At 45.1% G+C, this 26,806-nt stretch overlaps 3 long non-coding RNA genes across 26 annotated transcripts in view; 1 reads left to right on the forward strand and 2 right to left on the reverse strand.

Annotated features, from left to right (window-relative positions):
- Positions 1 to 24,016, forward strand: part of LOC137853358 (uncharacterized) — a 63,380-nt gene extending 39,364 nt beyond the window's left edge. For 6 of the 16 annotated variants that reach the window (XR_011094415.1, XR_011094414.1, XR_011094420.1 and 3 more), the window contains 6 exons: positions 9,345 to 13,706; positions 14,425 to 17,269; positions 18,582 to 18,776; positions 19,067 to 19,183; positions 21,650 to 21,788; positions 23,470 to 24,016. This is a non-coding gene — a long non-coding RNA (uncharacterized lncRNA). The remainder of the gene's footprint in view (positions 1 to 9,344; positions 13,707 to 14,424; positions 17,270 to 18,581; positions 18,777 to 19,066; positions 19,184 to 21,649; positions 21,789 to 23,469) is intronic. The other 10 variants (XR_011094421.1, XR_011094423.1, XR_011094419.1 and 7 more) reach the window with 10 other exon arrangements.
- On the reverse strand, positions 5,535 to 18,663 carry LOC137853361 (uncharacterized). Of its 3 annotated transcripts, XR_011094441.1 has the most exons (3): positions 18,527 to 18,663; positions 17,544 to 17,741; positions 5,535 to 6,642 (listed from the first exon to the last, which is right to left on the reverse strand). It is a non-coding gene; the product is annotated as an uncharacterized lncRNA (long non-coding RNA). The 3 variants fall into 3 exon arrangements; XR_011094440.1 differs by having other exon boundaries at positions 5,535 to 6,595; positions 17,544 to 18,582; XR_011094439.1 differs by having other exon boundaries at positions 17,544 to 18,582.
- Positions 24,017 to 24,154: 138 nt separating the features above from the next.
- LOC137853359 (uncharacterized) overlaps positions 24,155 to 26,806 on the reverse strand; it is a 484,321-nt gene continuing 481,669 nt past the window's right edge. For 6 of the 7 annotated variants that reach the window (XR_011094435.1, XR_011094436.1, XR_011094430.1 and 3 more), the window contains one exon: positions 24,155 to 26,506. This is a non-coding gene — a long non-coding RNA (uncharacterized lncRNA). The remainder of the gene's footprint in view (positions 26,507 to 26,806) is intronic. The other variant, XR_011094434.1, reaches the window with a different exon arrangement.

Here is a 26,806-nt window from a genome sequence, read left to right on the forward strand (position 1 = left end):
TTGGTAGCACAGCGTGAAGCCAGTGAAATCACTGGAGGTATTTTAGAGGGAAATGTGATTTCTTGCACATTACGCTGCTTTCCTCTGAGAGAGCTCGGCTTGCTCTTCAGCCTTCGAATAGCACCTTGTCCTGACATTTTCCAGGAGAGTGTATTTTAGACTTGACCTTTCAGTCCTGCTGATAGGATCACAACAAATTCGCTGGCACCACCTTCGGCGCTGTTTCTTTTCTTTGTCTCACTGATGCAGTAGCTGGGCCACTGAGATGGAGAATGGGAGCCACGGGTGCAATGTATTTAGGTGGGTGGGATGAAACAACATCCCATTGCTCATTCTGGATAGCCAATATAATCGAAAATTGCTGCTAAAGTCCTGCCCGCCCCGCAGTATCTTGTTAGGAGGCTTGTAATGGTGGTCCTGGTGAAGCCAGGTGGGTGGTGGAGGTGCTTTCATGCTCATCACATCAGGGGCTGTGTGGCAAAACAAGGTGTTCAAACTTCTGAAAAGGTAGTCTTTTGAGAGCCCTGTGGCTGGGCTACAATATGAATCATTTGTCCATGGGAAGGGTCACCAATTAATTAGCAGTTTTATTAAAAAAAAAAAAAAAAAGAAAGAAAGAAACTGGCAGCCCTTCTGAAATTTAAGCACATTGTTCACGGTGTAATTATAGATGAAATATTAGAGAAGTGGACTAATTACACACAATGCACTTGAGCCCAATTAAAATAGCATCTGCAGTGAACGTAGGGGTATTCTCTTTCACTAATAAGAAATACTTTCTTAACAACAGAAAATAAAATAGCTAAATTGGATATGCAGTTGAGATTATAAATATCCTATTAGCATATAAAATGAGGATTAACCTTATTTAATCACTGCTTGCTTGATCATCAAAAGTCATGTTTCACCTCTATAATGTAGCTGTATCCTCTCTGAAGAAAAAAAAAAAAGCAAGCAGCGTATTAATAAATTTAGCTAATTAAGTGCGTTTTCTCATCTGCTCAGTGGAGCTGGTGGGGCAAACCGTCTGCCCCTAACCACTTGGCTCTTCCCCATCTTATTTGAGGCCTGAGCTTATTATCAGACAAGAGGTATTGGTGAAGATGTAGGACTTACGGTCTAACTGCTCGGTGTGTGGATTTGTACACTGGGCTCTGGCTCGTGTGGGTTGCAGGGAGCCATCATACCAATGGGACCTCGGGTGGTGAAAAGAGACAGGGAAGAAGAAAAGAGCAGAAAAGATGGTTTCCAAAAACTCCTTGCCAAGTGAAGCTCTGCCTAAATGCTGGTGTGTCAGGGTCCATTCTCACTCCAGCCGAGTGGCTCTGGGTGTCAGGCTGGATGGGTTTACCGCAGGTCCCTCGCCGCCAGTGTCCCCGAAAGCCAGCTGGTGCATGAGGGGCCACGCTGCTGGCTCGGCAGGGAGGTGCCACCTGCCAGCTGGCTGCCCCAGCACTGGCCGACAGGGTGCTGAGCACAGCAACCTGACCTCAAACCTCTCCTATAAATATTCAGCTGGTCCGGTGTGTGCAAAAAAGTGTGTGCTCTAAGCAAGGGGAGGGCTCTGAATTGGTTGTTTTTGGAATATTCTCTGTAGGAAGTGAGCCCTGCAGTGTGCTGCTTGATGTATTCGAGGATTGCTCGGCAGGTTTCGGAGCTGGCTGTGGAGGTTCACCTCTAGCTTCATCCATCCTTCTGCCAGCTCTCTGTGTAGCAGAAAAGAGAGGCAAAGTCATCCACACCGAGTGGTCGTGCCGCATTCCCATAAAACAACTTGCAGAAGCTGTGTTAGAAATGTGCTTGTGGAAGCACTCCCAGAGGAAGGGCTTGAGTAACACCATCCTCGCTGGGTTGAGGCAGGGCCCTACAGCACCACGGGCACACGTTCAAGGGCTGCTGGCCCCAGTGGGCTCCAGGATATCTGTCCAGGCAGAGTAGAAGTCTGCTCTCGGACTTTACCTAGCAGAAAGCACACCAAATGAGCTGGCCATCACATGCCCCAAAACTTGGTCTGGTGCCTGTATTTATTAACAGAAGTGTCATGCTGTGACAGGTGTCTTGGTGAAGGTGAGTGCTATGCTCTGTGACAAGCCCCAGGCACCATCTCAGCTTCTTTTTGACTCCACGTGTTGGACTTTGGTGAGAGTGCAGATGTTGCTATCAAATAAGAAAACCCAACAACCCAAACCAAAATGACCCCAAGCCCTGCTCTCCAAACACTTTATACTGCAATGCTTAAAATGAATGAAGTACTTGTCTGGCATAGTGGTTGTGCAGATGGGGATGGAGGCACAGAGAGCTACGTGTTTGCTTGAAGCTCCTCTTTGTGAATTGTTCACGCCAAGATACATCCCAGCATCATCTTGCCTCTGTCCTGACCCTGTGCAGAAGCGTGAATTTTCCTCTCGGCCCCACAAATGCTAGTCAAGTGCACCAAGGGACGGTATTTTTATTTATCACATCCAAGGAGCCACAATTGGAGGTTTCGCAACAAACTGGGCTCAGCCTGTGATTTACAGTAATGGGTAAGAGCACTCTGCTGGCATGGCCCTGGTGTTGCCAAGTCTTGTGATGGTTGCAATGATTTTTCCTTACTGCCACACTGCCTGGAGCAAAGTGTTCATAAGCGTTTCAGCTTTTTTTGTTGGTAGTGGCAGTGGAGGGCTTTGTTTTCTTGTATTAAGAGCAGCTTTCCATCCCTTAGGGCAGAACAAAAGAGCTTGGAAGCATGCTCTCAGTGTCCCCACAAAGGCTCAAAAGGCAGTAAGATTTTTTTTTTATTTTTATTTTTTCTAAGAAGCCCCCGATTTGTTTTCCCACAATTGGTTTGAGTCACTCTGGCACGAGTTCCTTTCCTTTCTTGCCTGATTCATGACTTCTGGAGTGCTGGAGATGGGCAATGGCACCAGAAGCAGCAGCAGATACCTCCATGCTGCTCCTGCTGGGTTCTGCGAGGTGCTGATGCTGCTGCAGTAGACATACACCTTTTGTTGCTGTTCATGTCCTTAAATCTCATTTACTACTCCTGGTTTCAGGATTTAATGGCAATTTTCCTCTCACTCAGTAGAACAAGGTAAAGGGAGCTGAAATGTAAATGTAGCTCAAAATATTGAAATATTTCGATGGTGGCTGCAAGCAGCTCCCACTCCTGTTCCAGTCCCCCTGTGAGCCAGCACCTCCAGTGACTTCTCACCGCGGTACCGGCCACTTTCTCATTTGTGGCCTGCTGCTTGCCACGTCTTTTCGTTTGGTCCTGGAAATCACATTCAGCTCAAACCTTCAGAGAAACACTGGAGGCAAATTGAAAGTGACTGGGAGTAAAATAGGCTCTGCCACTCGGAGGGATTTGAGGTGTTGTACTGTCAGAGAGGGCTGTGGTGAAGTGACTGAATCCAGAAACATATGGGGAATGGAGAGGTCTGCGGGTGAGCCTAACATCAAAAACATGAAACGCAGCCGGCTGCCCACATTCAAAATGCAAGTTCAGGGACCCTGCTACAAAGGAACGAGGGGAAATACAAAAGGGGAATGTGAAATGTTTTTCTGGCTTTCGTGGCTGTTCATGCCGCGAGAGATCTCTCTTCGGGCTTCGATCTTCAATTGTTTATGTTTTATTTCACTGCTGTTAGACCTTTAAATCACGGTAATGGTCCTGAGTGTAGAAAACATAGCTTGTGGGACTTGAGTTCTGGTGGCAGGAGGGTTAAGCACTACTGCTGCATCCACAATCCTGCTTGTTTTTATCCTGTCCCAAGCATCGATGCATTAGGCAAACTCGGCGTTAATAACAGCTTTGTGCCTTGTCAAGTGGGCCAGAGAGCTAACCCAAAACGGAGCTGGCGGTCGGCTTGTACCCACTTACATCCAATTAAGAAGAGCTCTCTGCTCCTAAGGAGCTGTTGTTCCCCACAACAAAAGTTTGAAAAATAAAATTCCCAAAGCGTCACAGAAGTGTTAGGCTCGAGTCTGCCCTCTCAGCAAATCGGGCCCTTCAGAGAGCTCACTCTCCTCGCCTCCCACGAAGCCATCAGCAGTGAAGCTCTCCAGCACCCAGCAGCTCCTCCGAGGTGCTTTCTCCGCGTGCTTTTTGAGCCGGCACCCCTGGCTGAGTCGTGCCTGATGACTTGCCCAAAAACTCTTCAGGGTGGGTTTCTGGCACTGCTCAGCCTCGCCGTGGCATTGCTGCTTTATGGGGAAGGGTCGCATGGAGGCACGGGATCATTTTTAGTGGGGGGTAGCAGGAGGAAGGGTGCTGGGGCAGGGTGCTGGGTCTGCATCTACCACCAGGTGAGGCTGAGGAAGGGGCTGGCTTTTGGCAGAGGGAGAGCTGGGTTCACCTCCTTGTGTCCCTGTTGTCATTCACGGCTTGTTTTCAAGGCCCGTAACACAATTCTTCCGTAACAGGGGGGAGGACTTTGTTAAATTGTAAATGAGTATTACTTCGAGCGCTCCGAGGAAATATGTTCTTTCCCCATATAGCCCATACATTATTCCCACCTAGTTATGGGGCCTCACATTTCCTGGAACTATCACGCAGGCCTTAATTCTCCTCACACGACATCCCTTTAAAATTGCGGAGCTCTCTTAATCAACCTTTGTATCGGCTGCAAATTTGCAGTATGACCTAATTTGAAAAATGTCTCAAAGTGCTGACTCAAACGCTCGGTGAATAAAGGCCAGTCATTGCCACTGTGACACTAATGCAATGCAAAACAAAATCGAGTTGCATCAGCTGAACGTTAGTTTGCAAAAATATTAGTGATTGAAGCCACTTGCCGTTCATATTTTATTTATGCTCATGAGATTTATACTTTTTTGGGGCTCTAAAACCAAATTCTGGAGGAGAGGCATGAAGAGACTCTTTAATGGTGAAAAATCCCAGTCAGATAGATACATCTAAGCTGCATCATTTGCACTTCATAATCTCCTCTCTTTTATAAAGCAGGAGGCAGACACATTATTTTAGGACTTTTATTAAAATATTTATACAGCAACATATGAAAATTCTCATCCTAATATGTCACTTCGCGTTTTTAGGTTAAGTTCCAAGTCTTTATCTTTTTTCCTTCTCTAATTGAAACACAGCTGATACTCCTTCATTCTCCGGATAAGTAACTGCCTTAAAATGACTAGAAATTACTTCAGGACCAAAAAAAAAAAAAAATAAAAATAAAATAAAATAAAAGGAAAAAAAGGGATTTGGGCCAGAAATCGAACAGTTTATGGGGAGAAAAGGAGTTTTTCAAAAGAAAATAAAACCAAACAACAAAAAAAGCAGTTTTATTTAACTTCTCAAAAAAGAAAAAGTGAGTATAAATTATTGAGTTTTTATCAGGGCATTGCTCCAATTCTTTTTACTTTATCTCCTCTTTTTTGTTCTTTCTTAAGGAAACTTCTTTGAGCTACAGCAACTTGGCTGCAGAGGGACAGAGTGTATTTCTTAGTTGGTTTGTCAAATATTGGCTGCTAATTAATGCTGGGATGAGTTACTTAAGAACCAGAAGTCTACAGATAAAACAACTCAGCAGGAACTATTCTTCTTTTTGCTTTTTTTTTTTTTTCCTTTTTAATTTTAAAAATTGAAATGTCAATAATGCAAATAGTCTAATATGTGCTGATAAAACATCTATGACTATGCACTGAGGTGGCTGAAAAGCAGACAGACACACACAGAGAACAGGAAGACAGGCCATTAATTTAAAATTTAGAGGACCAATAAGTTTTTGATAGCAATGGGTTACTGTGCTAATGATTATTTAACTCGCTTCATGTTGGGTTAAGTGTGTATGGCTACGGAAAGTGTAACGCCTTGCTGAAGTGCTACAAGGAGAGTTTTGCCTCTGAAATGTTATATTCCAGGCAGGGGGGAAAAGCAGCTTGGTTATAAAAAGCAGTTGCTGTATGATAGCAGATTTCAGTCGGTGGTGAAGCAGAAGCTGGTCCAGTTGAGGAGATGAATTTTGTTACTGCGGGGGAAAAAAAAAACAAAACCAACACACACAAAACCAACACTTCTATGTGCCCCTGCTCCCTCTTAGCCCATGATTTTAGCACAGCTGTATTTATTGATGGTTGCAAGTACAGGGAGGGGAGTGTTGCTGGATGTTTTACCTTGCTGGTTATTCTCCTAATTCTTCTTAACATTTTTCTTGGTTTTATTCAATTTATTTACTTCTTATTGAAACGTGGTTTTCCATCATAAAATACTCTGGGGTTTGGGGTTTGTTTGGGTCTTTTGAGCTTTAAGGGACATCTGCACATATTATTCAATAACACACTAAACATCCTTTTTCAACTAGAAGACAGGAAGAAAAAAAAAAAAAAAAAAAGGTAAGAACGGCAATAAATGTTTGATTCCCCGTAAATGATTTGCAGACATTTTTTTACTCCATCATTCTCCAAGCACAGCACCGTTTTTTACTCCGTCCTCCTAAACGGATTGCACTTGCTAAACTCTCCATTTCGGGTTGTTAGTGCTGTGTGCGGCAGATTCCTTCGCCATCGGATGTAAGAGCTGCCGTTTGTGAATGTTTTGTGTCCTTCAGCCATTCCAGGATGGTGTAGGTGGGGATGCTGGAAACCTTGTAATTGTCGCCTGTTGGGAGAGGATGGCAGAGCGATGGCTAATGATCTGGAGGCTAGCTGGAATTTGGAGACAAATGCTAAACATAATCAATATATATAAAAAGAGAATTATTTTTTTTTCCTGAAAAAGAGGCAAAAAATGCAATGAAAATTTATGACCTTAACATTCCTTCAGGGTCAAGCAATTTATCAAATTCTCTCACTTTCTGGTTTCAATTACACAGCTATTGTGGAAGGAACTTATTTTAGCAGGTTCATTTGCCTCAGTAGGGAATACAGGACTTTGGCCTAATGCTTCACCTTTAGTGCAGGCCATTTGAGCCTTAGAACAAATACCAATCATCACTCTTTGGGAAAAAAAAAAAAAATCTGCATCGGCATGGCCTATTGGAATGGGGTTTCTGTCAAGGTAAACGGTTGTCGGCAATGACTGTGGTAGAGTGGCGATAAATCCCATTTTATTGCTGAAAAATTCCAGCTTCTCTCCATGCCTGACAGCTCCCCACATTCTCGTACCCATTTGGGCAATTTCTGCACTCTGTCCATCTGGTTCTTATTACCTCTCAACCTGCCAGTGTCTGATCCAGAAAAAGTGCAGGTCAAAAACAGGGGAAAGAAACCAAGGTGATGGACAAAACAGAGGGAGTGATTGAGGGACCGAGCTGCTCCTTGTTCCTCCCTCCCCACGCTAAAACCAAAAAGTGTTGTGGGGGGGTGAAACAAAAGCAGGAGCGGTTATTAACTTAATTATGAAGTTGCCAGAAACCTCCTTAAAATAGAAAATTAAATAGGTGTTAAGCCCCATGCTCTGAGCCCCAGTACTGCCACTTCTGATGCTTGCTCAGGGTACCGGTGGCACCTGCCTCCAGAAAACCTTTGGAGAGAGCTAGCCCCTGACCACAGCCACCCTGTGCTCCACCTGCATTCATTGCCACTGTTTTTGGTCAGCCAAAGTGCAATTAAAATTTAATCTGGGGTAAGGAATTATTGGGGCTATCTTCATGCTATAGAGAATCGATCAGAAAGGAAGATCTCCATCTTTATGATGTTTTTGCACACAGCTGAATCCAAGTCATCTTTAGGAAGTCCAGCTGCTTATCAACTCCCCTGCAATAAGCAGAGGGAATGTTTGGCCATTTTTCTAATTAAAAAAAAAAAAAAAAGCCACAAACAAGTGAGCCCAGGACAACTGAACTGCTATTAAGTCAAAGCAAAAAATCCCAGGAGTGCTTCTCCCCTTGCTCTTCTCCCAGTGACAACCATACCGTGCTGTTTGCCACTGGCCCACTGGTGACACCAGGAAATGTGCCCTGACCCACCGAGTCAAAATCCCCTTTCAAGGGATCCCACGAGGAGTCTAACTGCTGTATTTACTGCTTATTTATAACCTGCTGTATTTATTCTACCTGAAACACAGCATCTTGCCCTCTGTATTCTGTTCCCCAGCAGATTACTGCTCCGAACATGTGGTCTTGTGCAAGCTTTACACTGACCCTTCCCTCATTCCCTGAAGATGCAAGGGAAACTAAAACTTTTCAGAGCTGTCTCCTATCCCCAAGGCCTGACTTGATTCCCAAAGGCAAAAAAAAAATGTCACTTGTGCCCTACAGCCTGCTCTGGATTCACCCTGTGCTCTTTGGTGCGCGGGGGTCCCGAACATCCCATGATGGGCATCCCACCCGTAGTAGGATACGCTGATGGGTGTCGTGATCTGATCGAGTGCCAAAAGGCTGCAGATTGTGAACGTGGCGTTATGCTAGGAATTATATCCCTACATCTCCTTGGAGCTGCGAACCTGTTGGTGCCCCAAAGCTCAAGCACAGCTGGGTGGGGGTGCAAATGCAAATGTACCTGTTTCCACCAGCAGCTTCTGGTGGATGTACAGGTACCTCTTGGCACCGAACAAAGAGAGACAAGGGGAGGAAACAGGAGGTGGAAAAAGTGCAGGTTCTTACCCCAGAACAAGTAGCCCGAATGTGAGACATGTAAAACACGGCACCCAGCTCACCACCTCTCCTCCCACCTTTTCCCCAGGTGTCAGGGCATCTATTTAAAATACACGTTTTTGGGGTTGTGCTTTGACAGAGGAAGCCTTCCTCCCCATTACCTTCCAGTGGTCAGAAAGCACACGCGGAGTTCCGAACGCTTACGGTTAATATTTGCCATACATCACAGAATTAGACTTTTTAAGCGTTATTTTCTGCATGCCTTTCTCTCTATCCGACCGGAGGGGGGTACGCACGGTGCAGACTTGTTACCCGCAAGCTCTAACAGCGTGGTCTGGGATGCGCACGGGAGCATTTGCTGGATGAGCAGCTCTCGCCCACTGCGGTGCGTTTGCCTGTGAACCCATCTGAAACAAAGAGGCTCACACCAGGGAAGCCCCAACCTGGACAATACAAATATTTCAGCATCCAAACGGTTAATGGTGAGTATTATAGCTTCAAAAGAGCCCATTGGCTAACCCTAAAGGATGCCCTGCAATTGTTAAACTCATCAGATGAAACTACCCTTCTCAGCTAGCCCTTACATTTGTCTGGCTAACAGTAAAAATACTATAATAAATCGGGAACATATGTTGCCAGACAAGAATAAGTGATATAAATAAAGAGTCAAGAGACATAGCCCCTCAAGAACAATGTGTAAAGATTTAAACTTTCAATGTATTAGTTAATCTAGGAACATTTTAGGAGTAACTTGAAAGCGGTGTACTGTTTGTTTATATCATTCCTTATTTTTTTTTCTTTTCTTCTCTTCAGATTGCATTTTAAATCAAAATGCTCTCCATGACTGCCTGCTTTGCAGCACTAGGGTAAGTCCCATTTTTCCACAGCTTAAACAAAAATATGCCTAAGAAATCTATGCTAGAAAGGCATTTGTTGTTTTTTTGTTTTATGAAAAAAGCACAATGTTGTTGGAAAAACAGCCTCTTTTTTTTTTTTTTCTTTTTTTCCTCCAAATATGTGAAATTGTGCATTTGCAAAACAGAGCTACTATCAAGCACGCCAATTCTTTGTGAAGGTGACAAGTCTCCAAACTTGTAATAAATTATCAGCAGCAGCATTAAGAAAGAAAATATAAAACAAAACATGCTTTGAGAATTGACTGAATATTTTATTTGTCTTTTTTCTTTTATTGAGACATCTTTTGAAAAATGGCACAAAATAAATAGTTTTGCAAAGCAACAATATAATCAATCTCTAAACTAGAAGATAAATCAAGGATTTCATTAACTGCTGGTAGCCAGTTTAAATTGTAGTCTTGTCCATAATGTCTATCTATCTATGTATGTCCAAGTTATATTAAAAACCTTTAAATGGCTTTGTAATATCAGCTACATCTAGCTATTATAATAATTAATGATACTGTTTTATAAATCAATATATGTATTCTTGATAAATTCATATCCAGTTAATGGTGTAATTTAAATAAAAAATTAATGTAATAAAGGACATACTGGAATAGGCAGGAAATCTTTAAAGGTTAAGAGGCAAATTTGTCTAAATTCTTTTCTTTGTACCTATTTTTGAGAAAGCGTCCATTGAAATTCAGCTGCTAGCAGGCTCGCACTTACGACCACGCTCTGGCCATTAGTTTTGGATTAACAGCAGTCGCGGAGTTTTTTCAGGCAGATGCAGCGAGAGGTCCTTCAGCTGAACGAGCGCGTTCCTCTCTGCTTCCTAATCCTGCTGCAAAACTGCAAACAAAAGTCGCAGGAGGAATGCGCCAGCCTTTGGCCAGAAAGAGAAAGGGTAAAAAATGCTGTTTACACCACTCCCTATTGATTCCATATTTGTATTATTGCAGGGATTTTTTGCTTATTCTATAAAGTGTCAGAAAAGGTAAAATATGCATATTTTGTTCCAGGCATGCAGTGCTTTGAAAGGAGAGTGGAAGCCCGGCAGCCTGTGCAGCATAATAAAAATCTGTTCTTTATCTCTTGTTTTAAATACAGTTAATCCCGTTTATTCAGCAAACACATCTAAGAGAAACTTAGGGGGGGAAAAAAAGGCTGAAAATTGCCTTTTCATATTTCTAGATTGCACATTGGTGAGAAACCGTGGCTCGGTTCCTTTGCTTTTATTTATAGTCAGTGACCACAAAATGTATCTCTAAGAATAACACGGGATTTTAATAGGCAATATTAATTGTTCTTACCATAACTTTTGATCTTAAATGTTTAAAACAAAAGCCCGCTGCCTGTTTATACACTGGATGTTTTATGAAGAATATCTTTTGAAATTATGCAAAACATGAAGCTTTGTCATCCGCGTTGACATGGTACAGAAATGTCACTTTAATCCAGAGAGATTTTTTTTTGACGTTTTTCTTAACATTGCTCTGCCTTATTTAGAGCAGCAGCAGCGCTCTGCGCAGTTTCCTTTGACACTGATGGGTATTTCAAAACGTTGCGCGGAGGGGAAGGAGAGAGAGAAAAAGGAATTTGCTGCCAGTCACTTCAGCAATGCAGCTACACGAGCCATTGCCATTTGCTAAAAGTTTACATTTCAAATGAGCTTTGAATGTAAAGATGCATTATCGTGATGCTGGCTCCGTGTTTAGCAACGAAGGGGGGAACAGAGGGAGGACGATTACTGTCGTGTGCGAAAGCGTGCCCGTGCCTTCATAACGTGGCCATTTAAAACCTATTTTGGTTTTTGGTGAAACTAGGAGCAGGAGACGCATCGCCGTCCCTCGGAGGCTTAATTTAGGCTTTATAGAAAAAACATCAAATGGGAGCTTCCAGCAACGCCCCGAAATGTATCGCGCGTCTTAAATATCTTCATTTTGAAATGTGCCTTATTTTTTCCCCTCCCAGGATCGCTAGCGTGTCTCTCCCCAGACAAAGCAAGGACAAGCCGCATTCTTAAAAATTATCTGCCTTACAGATCGCGTTCCCAGGCATGTTCCCTGCGTTTTATTGCCGTGGATAACCCCGTAATGGTATCACAATTTTAGACTTGTTAAGTGGACATCTTCCGTGTATTTAACTGCAAACAAAGTGACTTCATTTAGGGGTGGGAGGAACGAGAAAATGCTTTGGGATGATTAGAAACATAAGTTTCTATCTTCTGTCACACGCTCCTATCAATTATTCAAAACCTACTAAATTTAGATGTCTGTTCCTAAAACATTGTTTGCGCTCGTTCCCTGGAAAGATGGAGGCAGCTGATAATTCGGCTAAATTATGCGCTTGAGCCGAATGGTTACGAATGAAACACTTTCCGCGCCGGTGCGGAGTTGAAGTCGGGGGGATCGGTTCGCCCCTGCCAAAATTTGCCATCCCCTCATGGGAGCGACCACCACCGGGCACTGGCACGTGGCTGGGGCACTGTCGATGTCGGCGTGGGCCAGGCTGCGGCCTGGCAGCTGACGAAGCCCTGTCATGGTGCCACACGGGGAGGTTCGGCCCATTGGATGGTGGCTAAAGGCAGCAAAGGGCCTAAAGCAGCCCCGGAGGCACCTCGTGCTCCAGGTTGCTGTTACCTGAGCGTAAAGTAGTGATTACTGCTGCCACAGGATGAGCTGTGGGAGGTGCGGGGTGGGAGACACGGGTTGGGTAGGCGGCCCAGCTCCGTGACAAGGAACATCAGCTCGTTACCAGCAGGGAGCCCGCCGCTCGCTTCGTTAGTGGTGGGACCTCCTCTGCTCGAGGAGGTGCTGTGCCGGGAGCAGGTAATTCGGGGGATGGTGGCATGGCCCTGGGCGAAGGCAGGAGGGCTGACAGCTGTGATGCTGCTGCCCAGTATGGAAAAGAAAGCAAGTCAAAAATATTAAAAAAGAAAAAAAAAAAGAAAAAAAAAAAAGAAAACCACCACCCAGCAGAAACACCAAGCTTTATCTTTTGCAATGACAGACACTCGGTAATTCCTGAACCATAGGCAGCCTTGTGGGGGGGGGGAAATATAATGCATTTATATTTGGAAACCCACACAGAAAGCAAATGGCAGAGCCCCCTGCCCCTCTGAAGTCACACGGGTGTGACGTGTGTGCCCCTCTTTGCAACCCCGGCATGAAGGCAGGCCGGTGGGGAAGGAGGGGGGAAAAATCACACAACGTTAAAAAAAAAAAAAAAAAAAAAAAAGGAACAACAAAACAACAACAACAACAACAAAGGATGTGTAAGCGCTTTCATTTATTTTGATAATCCTCCTCCCTGCTCCAGAGCGTTTTGCTGTCTTTGTCAAAGTGAATGACAACAATTTGGCCAACTCTCTCTGAGCCGCGCTCGGCAGTGACAGGCAAATTATCAGAGGCCCTGCACTCCTTATTATCGGAGGAGAAGTCATCAGGAGGACGTGCGGAGGATCCCTCTCCCCTGTCACTATTTGTCAGTGGGACAAGGGCCACTGCTATGGGTAGCTGACAGGTAATTTCAACAATAACAATTACTCCTATTACTGGTGTCATAAACAATTCGCCCAAGGCATGACAATAGCAAAGCTTTATAATTCAATGCCATATAAATAAATGCCAGCAGGTAACAAGTAATTTAGCTCCAATCAGGCCTCGGCCCCGACATTAATATTGTTATTGCAAGAAGATGGAAAATTGAAAAAATTCAATATGTTAATGAATTAAGAGAGGGTCAAAGGCTAAGGGAGGGGAGGAGTGAGCGGGGAGGGAAAAAAACAAAAGCAAAAACGCCAAAAAGCCCGCGTTGAGGCCCAGCCCCACACGTGGGCTCCTGTAGTGCTGTGGCTGGGTGCAAAGCGCCCTCCTGCATGATCCTCGGCTCTACATGTCCCTCGGCTGTGCCGTGCTACAGGCAGAATCCCCCCCGAAATGTTACGCACGGCATGGGTTTAACAGAGGGGAGAGGTTTGTTTGCAACTCCGTTGCTTTACCGCCTCGCTTTGTGTTTCCCTCTAATTTTTTTTTTTATTTTTTTTTTTTTTTTAAAGCAAGCTCTGTTAAACCACGGCTCCTTATTTATCAGGAAGAAGGATTTTATTGTCCTCGCCCTCTCCCCCAGTGCCCTTCGTAGGCCCTCCCATGAAAACGAGGATCAGCGGCGAGCGAGCTGCAGAGCGATCGCCCAGCGCCTGACTTCTCGATCAGCCCAATTTGCAATTTTGCTAGTTGTCCAGCAAAGACAATGCGGCATCAGCCTGACAGCAGTAAAAGAATTTGAAAAATCTCTAATTAGGGGAGCTGCGGAGCAATTAACGCATGTCAAATTTCACTTCATCAAGTGCCACTCTAATTTTCCCACTAAAAATTAATGGACTTTTTGTGTGTGTGTGTGCATGTGTGTGTGTGCGTGTGTGTGTGTGTCCCCTCAAGGCAATGTTGATTCAAATCTGCTCAAGATGCAGCGTTGCACAGCTAAGCATCTTCTTGATTACAACCCGCCACACTTCTAACTGCTTTCATTCTCACTGCCACAGATACTTTGTCAACAGTCAAATTACGCCACGCTGATAACAATGCATAATGGTCTTCCTCAAAGGAGGCTCCTGTCATGGAGCAGCCTTTCATAAAAATGTACCGTTTTCTTCCCTGGGAAATATATCTGTCTGAAAATGAAGTTTTTTGTGGTTTTGGCATTGGCTGCTATGTAATCCTTTATTCTCCCCCTCCTCGCTGTCCCCCCCCATCCCCCTAATTTATTTATTTTTGAGCCCATCTGAAATTACAGCGGGGCACTGTTTGAACAGCTATACAGAACAAAAATATTTATAGTCACTGTTTGCATGGCCTTTACTTAACCACTTTGCTAAGAGACATTTTCAAGAGCAACATGCTCCTTCTAATACTGGTGATTTCTTTTTCTCTTTTTTTTTTTTCCCCCCTACTTCTTATCCTCCCCTCTGTCCCCCCCCCCCACCCCCCCAGTCTCTGCTTTAGGAAGGTGCAGGGCAGGATCCTGCGCTCCCTGCTTGAGCAAAAGCCCTGCTGACGTCAATGGGAGTTGTGCCGGCACAAGGACTTGGCCCGCTGCTATAAACACGTTGGGACTTTCTCTTTTAATGGATGGCGTTTGGATTCTGCGCGAGCTGTGCTGAAGGGGCGCGGGTGCCAGTGTCCTCCAGCATCCCGGGGCACATGAGACAAATTGCCTTTTTGTCAGAGCGGTGTGGAGGGCAGGAGCAGGCGCTGCACCGGAGCTGGGCTAGTTTTGACTTTGAGCTCTCTGATCACCCCTTTTGCTGGGAGATCGATAACAGCAAAAGCATCACAGGGAGTGGGCAGAATTTCCAGAGTGGAAGGGGAATTAATCAGATTAGCATACTTTAAAGATTTTTTTTTCCCCCTTTAAGTGTCACAGTATACTTAAATATACTTGTCTGTTCACAAACCTGGAGAGCAAATGCAGCCCTTTTTGTCATGGCATTTTTTGCTACTAACAGAGAAAAAGCACCCCAATGGTATGGGTATGGCACATATGCCTTAGTGTGTGTGCACCTCTGTGTATTATAAACAAAACAAAAAAAGCACAACACAAAATACACATTTCCTTTTAACTCAACCACCTTCCCATCGATAACTTCTCTCCTGATGCAGATAAATGATGCGACAGCAGCAGGTAGCACAGGCCCTGCTCCACCCCATGCTCCTGTACACCAACCCCCCCGATACCCACCCCTTCCTCTTCGGCCAGCACCGGTCTGCAACCACATCTCCCCGGCACATTTAGCAATAGGGAATCTGGGGGATTTGCTTGGTGGAGCCCCGATGCTCCCCTCTTTGTGTCTTGCAGCCAACAGGGAGGAACAGCAACAGGGCTGCTGCTAACAAAGCATCCCCAGAGCCGACCTGCAGGTTAACGCACGTGGGCACACACTTTGGTCCCTAAACCTTAAAAATTGTAATGCTGCTTTTAGACAAAGCAGAGATTCTGTGCTCTGCCTCAACCCCCCCTTTTTTTTCTCTCTTTTTTTTTTTTCCTTCTCTCTCTTTTTTTTTTTTTTTGGGGGGGGGGATGGGAATAGAAAAAGGCTCATAAAAATAATAGGCAGGGCTGTAAATTAAAGAAAGAGAGAAAGAAAAATGTGATTATATAACGCATCCTGCGGTAATCAATTTTACCTCCAATATCTGCTTTTGTTTTCAAAATGCTAAATAAACAATACATAATGCATCCCTCATCAGCCAAAACCATGAGGGCTCTGTGCTCAAATAACAGGAAACATATTCAATTTTCCTAACAGAAGACAGTTCATTAAGCTGTGCCACATCAAATAAAACTTTAATTTCTCCAGCATCAGAGTCGCAATGAAAGCAATTGAGGAAGATGAGCCATATGGTACTTCTATCAGCAAACACATATTGCTCATTCCCCCAAAGTTTTCTAATTCTGCTCCCCAGACCTGTGTAATATAGATAATGTGCTCTGAGCGCAGCAACCATGAGCTATCTGGTGTACACTTCTAATACTGTATTTAATGGGAAATAATGAATCATAAAAGCCTGCAGAAGACGGCTTTTGCTAACCTAAATCTCAGCTGTAATTTCATTGTTCTGTGCCTAAGATGCTGTTTGCCCTTTTCAAACAACAGCAGTTGAACATAATTATGCTGCTGCAAACCTGGGCTGCAAAAAGAAAGGCTCCCTGCCCTCACCAAGTTTCCATTAACTCTTGAAACCCTGCGCCTGGGGCACCCGGGGCTCCCAGCGGAGAGCTGCCCGTCGGCTTCCAGGGGTCACGAGAGCCTACGTGTGCACGTAGCCCCATCGCCGGTGCGCAGCCACGCAAATTAAATTGATTACTCTCAAATTTGGCCCCAAAAATGCAACAGGAGAAGCCTATGAAAAATTAGGAAATCTGCTTGACATCGGGAAATCCGACACTTGTCTGCTCTAACATCTGTAAGTGCCAAAGCCGTATAACGTAGTAAGAGGTGGATTTTTTTTTTTTTTTTCTAAAAGGTAAGTCTATTTTTCTTCTTGCCAGATCTAAAAATTGTGGTTGGTGCCTCGAGGAAAGGGCCACCTAAACTTTATGGTGTTTGTGCTGCTTTTATAAATTCATAAAGATTTATTTAATGATATCATAAGGTTAGAAGTTAAATGGTATTGCTGCACTGTCTTTTCTGTGCCTTTCTCTCCTCTGCATTTTAGCAAGTAAACTGCATATGCTATGGGATTGGTCTTATTTTCTAAAGAAACCTATAGGTAAACAGGCATCCTTACGGATACATTGGGGGATTCATAAAGGCAGAGGCGAGAATATCAAGGTATTATTTTGACGTGACCAACCCTGCTCGGAAAATGTCTTAGAGTCATCTGAAGTCAGCCTCTCGCTCTCCTTCCCTCCTCCAACCCCCAAAATACAGGGCTAATTTAAAACATTGTCTAGATATGCTACTTCTGCATATTGAAAACATATTTTAGTGGCTGTGTTTGTTTTGGCAACGTACGAACCCCAAACAATTAAATTAAAAAGAGAGACTTTTAAAAGTTAGCGATTGCCTTTTTAAAAGCTTATTAAAATCAGCGTGTTAGATGGCTGTCTCCGAATTAGCTCGGAGGCTTGATTGCTCTCATTAAAGCTGCCTGTTTGGGTGCTGCTTCGGGAATGCTCACGCCTGGATTTTCCCCCCCCCCCGTCCCCGTCCCCGCGCTGCCTCTCGCTGTTTGCGGCTTCCCTGCGCGGTGCCAGATGCAAACTCCAAATTTTTTGGCGATGCACCTCGATGCGAGCCGGTGCGACCGAAGCTGCCCGCGGAGAGCCCAACAGGTAACGGGATAACGGCGGGAGCAACGGCGGGGAACGGCCCCGACGCCCCCAGAACGCCCGCCCCAGCAAAAGCGAGCCGAGAAAAAATACCCCCAGCCGGCAAAAAAACAAAACAGCGCATTGATCATCGCCCCTGAATGCCTTAAAAACAAATGTTTAAACAGGTTTTTTTGAACCGGCGCAGAAAAGCCTCTGCATGCTCCGCTGGGTTACAATAACAATGGTCTATTGCAATGTAAAACAAGCTGGAGGATAAAAAGGTGCTTTTTGTTACCATTTTATCAAAGCTGTTCATCTTCTAGCTGCAGGCAGCATTTTGCTGGAATTGCAGATATTTCTCTGTCCAGGCTCCTTTGTTTGTGCATCTCATTTGCATATATTTATCTCCAGCTGAGGGTGCTTTCAGCTCATTACGGCCTCCCCTCGCATTATTTCATAAGCCAGCTGCTGGGAGGGATTTCACCTGTGGTGACTGAGAAAAGAGGGGTGAAAAACCAAATTCTTCATAAAAAGGAAATCTTCTGACTCTCTTCCCCTATAAATGGGCACCATTTGTGTTAAACAGCCTCTTGTCATGATAGATGCCTCCTGGGGTCAGGGGGGAAAGTTGAGCTGAAGGTCAGCAGTAAAACAACAGACAAACCAGACGCCAAACTGGTTCCTGAGCTGTCGGTGGGAGCAGCGGTACAACCAGGTCCTGAACCTTTTTCAACCTCTAATAAAACAGGGGAAGAATCTGAAGTGGATCAACCAGGCCCCAGAGGAAGCCGCACGGAAAAACACAAATAATATCAATATCGCGCAGCCATGGGAAACAATGGGGCAGCTCTCGGCGTGACATGCACGCCGCTATTGTTTCAAGAGCCGGGGAATTAATTCCACTTATTTATTTAAGGCGTGTCAGCTCGCTGCCTAAACCTGTTTCGGTGTCAAGATGAATAAAACTTTTATGGCTCATAAAATAGAGCCATTCATCTCAATGTTCTTTGTGGTGCCTGTTTTTTTTTTTTTTTCCCCCTCTCCTCCTGGCAGGCTGTGCCCGGCGGCCCGGTGCTACCAGCTCGCTCCTACGAGCAAAGCGCTGGGCTGGCACCTGGAGCCAGTCAGGGACCACAGAGATGATGACAGCAGCCCCCCGCCCCCCCTTTTTCTGGGGGGGTTCTCCTCTGTAAGAGCAAGGATGCCAGTGCATGATGCCCGTGGTCTAAGCTCAGGCACGTGGTACAGCTAAAAGAAATGATAATAGAAGTGTCCTACCAGACAATAGCAACAGCATCGGGGTTAAATTCCTCGCACATCTTCTGTTTTCCAGCAGGCTTCGGAATGAGCAGCAATATGTGCACATTGGATAGGGCATCACAGAAAATGAAGCCCAGGCAAAACTTCTGCGTTTGATCACAGATGGTGAATGTGGATTCATCATCATCCTGTGCAGAAGCCCCCTCCTCTATCCCTATCCTAAAACCCACAATGAATTTACGTCACCTATGGAGCTTTGGACCAACAGGTAATAAACTACAATAAAGTGCGCTTTTTATCAGGGAAAAAAAAAATACCATTAATTATAGTTCATGACTACTCTAAACCAAATGTTCAAATAGTAGTTGGAAATGATGCATAAAATCTCAGCATGTTCTGATAGGTTATAGAGTCAGTGGTTTATTGCAATGTAAAACAAGCCACAGGAAGAGAGGGTGGTTTTGTTTACCATTTTCATCAAAGCTGTTCATCATGTTGATATACTTATGCTATATTGTGACCCCTACGTATGTTGCGTTTCATTTATTTATTTTCCAGGTTGTTGCCACTTTTGCTGCTTTTCACATCAGAGAAGTCAAGTAATTCTCGGGGCCCGTTGAAATATGTCTCATCTGAACTGAATTTCTGCTTGCAAACCACCCGATAGACACGGACGTAAGAAATATTTATTACCGTCAAGCAAGGCTTTCAAACTTTTACTTAATCTGAGGCAATTAGTACCTGAATAAACACAGACTAAGTAATCTACCTTCTCGCAACCTAATTGTGCTTTAAAAGAGTTATTCAGCTCTGCCCAAGGAAAGCACGGGTCTGATTAAGACGCTTTGGAGATTCGCTTTCATCCCTATGCCGGTTGGCCCCAGAAAGCCTTCTATTAAACCCCTCTAACTTTTAATGGAAAACCTTTTGCAAAACCCCTCCAACTTTGCATTTCTCCCGTGCCAGACCCCGGCCGGACCCGGCCCTCTCCCCGCCAAATCTTTAACCCTGCTTCTCATTTTTCTTGGGCTCTAATCTAATCACTAATTCCTTCGCTTGGCCAAATAGTTAAAAATGTTAAGTGCTGGCAGTTCCTCCTGCCTCCCCCCCGTATCTGTCTCTGTTTATGGAACGGGCCCTGGTTTCCTCCTTCTCTTGTTCAGCTGTAGGTCTTCAGGTCAGGAGACTGTAAATACACACAGCGCTGCCCCAACCCATAAATCTGAGCAAAGGGCAGCCCTATATATTCAGATAAGCAATGTAGAGAGGGGGAACGAAACAAAAAAAAACAGGGGGGGAAGGAGAAAAAAAGTGAGGAGAGGCAAGGGTGAAGTGGCCGCCCCATGGTGCAGGAGGCACGTCCATCAGGACGCTCAAAATGCCAGCCGCTGTGCCCCCCTCCTTGTTTGTGTATAAATCATTACAAAATGCATTTTATTACCTTTGGGGCAACAAAATTAAACCCAAGATTTCTATGGCTTTATAATGTGCCTTTCTCTCCCCTAGCCCTTTGTTGGTCTATCTCTTCCCCCCCCCCCCCCATTTTATTTCCAGCACCTCAGAAGCTTTCAAGGGAACAGTCCCCCTGTTATTGCTTCTCAGCTCCAAGGTCTTAGAATAAATAACATTGTTATTACTCACTTCACCAATTTCCAAGAAGAAATATTGCCGCAGCAAATGCGAGCAGCACTAATATTTGCAAAGTGATAAATGGATTGCTACATACCTTCCCGTCTGTGTGGCCTCCAGCCATCCCTGGGCCAGCTTCATCTCTCCTTGGGGTGGGCGGGAGGGTGCCTTTGAACTTAGCGGGCTCCAGGCACTCAGTGCCTTGCACGGGAGCCCCCTCCCTCGCCCTCGGATGGTGAGAGGATTTCAAACGTCGAGATCGAGCCAGAGGATGTGATCGCACCGGGAGCAGGCAGTGGGAGACGTGGTACCAGCACAAAGCAGCTGAGGAGAGATGCTGGTGGCTGCGCCACCCATTTGGAGGCCTTAGGTGACGGAGGGTTCAGTGGTGTGGAAACCATAACACGTATTCCCAACCATCGCCACCCTCCTGGTTTGTTAAATCTCATTAATTCACATTAAACTCGCAGGGAACTTCCATGACCGAAGCTGAGGTTGGGATGTCCCTATGTGGTAAGCGGTCTGCTGGCTCCTCACCCTGAGCCTGGGGCTCTCCATGGCCTTCCTGGGCTCTAAAAGGTGGCAATTGGGGGATCCGCACTGAATAACAGTAATTTTAAAAGAAGTGTGTATGCGTATGGTTTTTTAAACAAGAGTTCTCAGATGAGATGTGGACTCCTCTATTTCATTGAAAACAAAATCTCCAAATCAAATTATTCCTGGGACGTGAGCCATGCTGAAAAAGCACTCTGAATGTGTGGTAATTAAAGACAAAACACAACCTTTTGCTTCAGACCCACAAAGGCTATTCCAGCAAAGCAAGCCAAATCACCACCAACACTGGGCCATTAAGAAAACCTTTTTTTTTTTTTTTTTGCTCTCCCTCGAAGAGCCTGGTTCAGCCACTAAGCCCTTACTGGCTCCTTGCAACCTGCTGACATTTTCTTGACCGAGCCTGTTGCATTTCCAGGCTGCAGTCCACGGGTTTGGGGCTGGGAGGTTGCCGCCAACTATTGTTTGGTTGTTTGGCTTGAGCTCCTTGGCTGGGGCAAGTGCCTCCACTTGAGCTTATTCAGGCACCACAGGCAACGTAGAAGCTTGGTCTTCTTGTGCAGAGCAAAATTCAACTGCTCTGGAGCATCATCCCCATCCCCTAGTGTTTGCATTGCATCCTCTGTGCAGCTGAGACTCCACCAGAAGAAGGGCCCAGAGCATCTTCCTTCACACCACCCTCTCTGGGCTTGTCTCCCCGTTCAGCCCAGGGAATTAGCTAAGTCCATGCTGTCCTTCCTAGAAGGCTGGCAGAAGCCTTGGGAAACAGTCAGCAGCATGAGGGGGGTTCATGTGGAGGTCAAATAGCATCCTTGGTGTTGGCTATATGTGTATATGTAGGTATGTATGTAGATATATATGTGTGTATACATGTATGTAGACATATATATATGCATTTACATGTGTCTATGTTTATATATGTTATATATGTCATGTTTATATATGTCTTCTTTTCCTAAGAGGTGTATTTATCCATAAAGTAAAGAGCTAACTCAAGGATCATGGAAGGAAAACCACCTGGAAAATGTGGGCAGAAGTATGAAAGGATCAACCAGAAGAGAGGCCAAAAATGTATCTGGCAATTTTCCTTTTGACCAAGGTAAATGCTGTCTTTTCTTTTTCACTGTTGTTTTTAAGATAAGACAAATTGAAACTAAGGTCATGAGATACAGATAAGGAAAGGAAGTCCTTTGGGATGGGCCTGTAAGGCTCACGTAAAGTACATCTGGTTCAATAGTATTAATAAAAAGTCATAGTTTGTATTGGTTTCTAATCAAAGAGTTAATACACAAACCATCCATAATACTTGTTCATAAATGTGTGTGTCTGTATGCATTTTTATAGAGGAATAAACAAGCATGCAACTACATATATACATATGTACATATGTAAATGAACCAGCATCAGTATAGATACAGATACACACATATACCTGTAGGTACATATACATAGGTGTATGTGTGTATCTGTATCTATACTGATGCTGATTCATACGTGTGAGTGCACACATGTGCACTGATATATATATACGCAAGTGTGCACATGTGCACATATGTACACACATTACATACACGTGCACACCTAAAACCACAGCTTGCCACAAATATAAAACAACAAAGCCCAACAAACAAGGGCTGCAAAAGAACCTAAGGAAAAAGATGATGAAAGAAAGTGGCACAGTGAGAGCTGTAACAGTGTCCTTTTGGGGAGCTGTCCTACTATTTGCAGACATTCAGACATCTCACAGAGCCCATACGGCACCTTTCCCAACCCAGAAGCAGGCTGGGAATGGCTCGAGACTGTGTTTTTTTGGGAGATGTGTGCCACTTCCTCCTCCCCATGCCAGGCAGGAAGCCCTGCAAGACCAGCACCAGCCGGGACCAAGAGCACACAGGTAGAAAGAGAAATCAAAATAATTGAATATATACATCTACAAGTGCACACATTTCTATAAACATGCTTTGAAAAGGGGGGGGGTGGAGATCAGGTATTTGGTTTTTATTGTTTCTTTTCCTCAAACCTCAAAAAAAATGTCAAGGCAGTTCTTATTTTATCCAGACCAGTTCATAAATCCCAGCTCATAAATCCACATGATATCCTGGGCTGCTGGATTTTGCATTTGGAGCTCGGAAAGACTGATAGCTGAAAGATTTATAAAATCCCAGGTAGCCAGCATGCTCCCTGTTGGCTCCACTTCTGAGGGTCCGTGTGCCCTGCACAGCCCAGCCGCCCGTGTGTATGGGGGACTTTGTGCTCAAGAGGCAGCTCCCCGGTCTCCTTGTTTTGGTCATGATGAATGTGTGCAGAAGGCTAACAGCTGGTCCTTTGGGATGGCCAGGACCCCTTTAGGGACTTTCCTGTGCAGTTGTGGGGACATCCCATAAGAGGGGGATCAGCACCGGGGGTGCTGAGCTTGCTGCCACCTCCTGCAGCATTATACACTTGCTGTGTGTCCTACACATACGATTTAGCTTGCAAGGCAGATCAACCATAAATAGTGTAATTGTTTCTGCTGTACTGAAATTTTGCTCCTTGCAGTGTCATTTAATAAGAACGGCTGTTCAGTAAGACCAGAGCACCACTGCTGGCATTTCTCTGGGGCCGGAGGATGCCAGTTGTTTGAGAGGAATGGGACTGGCCCCTTAGTAAGAAGATGGAAGGGGAGATATCTCAGTTGCAGTGTGTGCTGCAAATAACGCAGCCACCAAAGCAGCATGTTTGCATTCCCTAAAGAACAGTGAAGGTTGCTGATTTGCTTTTTGTTTTGTAATTTTTTGTAGGTTCAGTGGATGTTGTACTTGAGCTCATGTCTACTGGGACAAAATTCTTCTCTGAAAGAGACGCTCTGAAGAATGCCATGTCCTATTTGTCCACATCCATGGGATGCTGGAAACACCTTCATATCCTTATCTCTATTATTTTCCTCTGTTTTTCCTCTATGACCTTACCCAAGCCTAATATTTTCCTCCAGACCTGCAATGACAGACATTCTTAATACATTTCTGTTGCATTAATAGTTATACATACAATAAAACCTCTTCTACAGTTGCAATAGTTCCTTTATAGCTGTAAGGCTATTAACATCTTTGTTACTGAGATACTGAATTATTTGCTTTCTCTTTCAGATATTTATGTTCCTGGGTTTGAAGTCCCATTGGCAAGCTCTCCTTCACCCTCCCAGGGAAAAGCAGGGGGCTCAAATTTCGGTCAGTTCTGCCTGCTTGGTGTTTTAATAGAAGCACAAGGTCCAGCCAAATTTAGATTCATTTGTTTGTTTGTTTGTTTGTCTGTTTGCATTAGTAGCAATTAAACCATCACCATGGTTTATGTTGCCTGCATACAGAGGGTGTCTCTCCCCTGGAGCAGCCACGTTCCCTAGGCAGGGTGAGAGGCTGCCCACCGCATGCCTCCTCCCCGCAGAAGTCTGGGAAGAGCACATTCACTGGAAGCAGTCACTCGTTGAAGAGGTCACACTAAACCAGATGCAAACAGGCCATGGCCTTTACACGAGGACTGCATCAGACTCACAGAAGGATAGATTTTCCTGTTTATTCTCAAAATCCCAAGTTTTTCCAAGCCTGCGAGTGGCTCTCATGAGAGAGCATCTTCGACGGCAGCATCCATTGATCCATATACACTGGTTTGGGGACCTTTATTGCCATACATGCCTGAGTCCCCTGCCTTTGCTGGTGCTGATTATCCTGAAACATGAACGTGGGTTTTGCCCGTTGCTTCCCAGGGCAGCTGGGCTGCCCCGAGTCCCATGGCGAAGAAGGGCTGCAGGATGGGGTGAAGGGCAGACACACACTTGTGCCTATATATCAGCCCCGTCCCCTGTGATTCCCCTTGGGAGCAGATGGATATTCTTTTTCCTTCCCAAACAGAGATTTAGGACGTAGAAGCTGACCAAACATGAAGTTTTGCAGTTTTAAAAGTGTAACTCATCTTAAAGTTTCTTCTCATTAACAACATCCACATAAGCTCCTTTCCCCCACATCTTTCTTCTAATTCTGTTACTATTTCACTAATTACAAGTGCTGTACAAGAACTAGTATTGAGCTATAGAAATGAAAGGTCAATACATGAACAACACTTCATTTGTAAATAATATGGCTCTGCAATCAATTATCTCATTTTCACAGAAGACATATTAATCTAAAAGTAAAGGATGGAGACATTTGGAGGATGTGCAGAGGGGATCTTTAAATGTTAAATGTTCTTTAGCATGTGCTAAATAAAGGCTTTGGCGGAGTGAAAATGCAGCGCATAGCACTGACACTCCAGGGAGATTCCTTAGGTCAAGTGATTTGTACCTTCAGAATAGTTCTCCATTGCACTGTAAAGCCTCTGCCGCTGGTAGTAGCATGATGGGCTGGTGTTATTTAGGATGATAGCTGTAGCAGGGAAAATACTGAAAAAAAGACAAAAAAAAAAAGGTCATCAGAGAAAAAAAAGTGGATATTTTAAGAGGTGAATCACAGTTGTCTTTGCACTGACTGTTGTTTGCCAGCACGGGAGGTGACTTTTCCCACCCTCCTTCTCAATAAACCTCACTTCTGGTCTGCACAGCAGACATAAACATCCTCATAGGAGCATGGGCAGGGAAACTGCAACACTGATGCCCCCACAGCCCCCAAAACTGCTCACTGATGCTACCCTCAGCCCCACCAGAGCCCGTGCAGGAATGTCACCTCTTCCATGGGTCATGGTGGGAATCCACAACGTGATTCAAAGGTAAATTTCCTGGGTGTTGTGTGTCCTGTGCCTATAAACACCATTAGGAGAAAATATAAGAAAATGCATTCCCTGACCTAAAACCAGCTCAGGTTTTCCTTGCACAAAGAAAGTCTCTTGTAGGCTTGCTCACTAACCTTGACAGCACAGAGGCAGTAGAAAGGGGGGGGGAATGAGTGCAATGGCTACTATTTTTGCGTTTTCTCGTTGGATCTGCCGTACGTCCGCTTCGCACTCTCTGCACACTTCCAGCCTTAAAATTTCTATATCTAACATATGTTGGGGCTTAAGGGAAAAACAAAGACGTGAACCCATCGCAATGAACTCTCCCCACCCGTGATTGATCTCCTCCGTCCCCTGCATTGCTAGCAGTGGGAGGAGCGGGGCGGGGGCCGGTGTGGAGAAGCCGCACCAATGCGAGCCCCGGCCGGAGGGGAGGCTCTGCCTCCCGCTGCCCTCTGCCACTGTCCCCTCTCCCCTGCTTGCTCCTGGACCTCCTGCTGGCCAAGCCCATTGCCTTTCCCAGGGGAAAAAAAATATAAGAAAAAAAATGATCATAGTAATAAAAATGGGAATTTTCAGCAACTTTTCACGGCAACCTGGTTCCTAGGGGCCCAGTGAGCTCCTCCTCCCCACTGAGGGATCACAGGGAGGAGATGCCCCTCTTGGCAGTGGTGGGACCTCCAGCTGGTTTGAACATCTTGCTTCACTCCCCTCCATAGCCTTGTGTTTTTTTTTTTTTTTTTTTTTCAAATAGAAACATGCCCGGGGCAGAGGGCACTTGAGCAGCGCACCCTGTTGCATGGGCACTATCCCAGCTCCCTGCTGGAGGAGAGGACAGCCCTCTCAGTGGCCTTGGTTGCCCTCTCCCCGCTGGTGACACCGAGGGTGACTCGACTGCACCGGCAAAATCCTTGCTCAAATGCCAGGAAGGATTTTGGCCGGTGCGGCAGAGAGCTGGTGATGGGGCTGGCATCGCAGTGGGAATGGCGGGCTGGCGAGGCGGCAAGCCAGCAGCGTCTGCATCCCGGTGGGTATTGCAGCCACGCAGGGAGGTATCCACTTCTTCTTTAAAAACAAAACCTAGGTTAGGAAGAAAAAAAAAATAATATAAAAGCCCCCCAGAGTGATTCCCAAGGTAAACCTAAATATTTCCAGGTTTGCTCACCCCGGCGGGCTCGCTGTGCGCTGTAGCTGCTCGACCCGGCGGGCCTTTCAAAGCGCTCCGCAAGCCTCCGTGCCAAAATAAATGTTACTTTACCATCGAGCAGGCAGAAGAATGAAAGCCATGAGATGTGTGAGTGAGAAAAAAGAGCCCAAACAGGAAACCCTTTTTCTTCTGATTTTAAAGTCCTGGATGATCAAGGCTGTTCTGCTCGTTCT

The sequence above is a fragment of the Anas acuta genome, chromosome 3, assembly GCF_963932015.1.
Source record: "Anas acuta chromosome 3, bAnaAcu1.1, whole genome shotgun sequence".
NCBI lineage: Eukaryota > Metazoa > Chordata > Aves > Anseriformes > Anatidae > Anas > Anas acuta.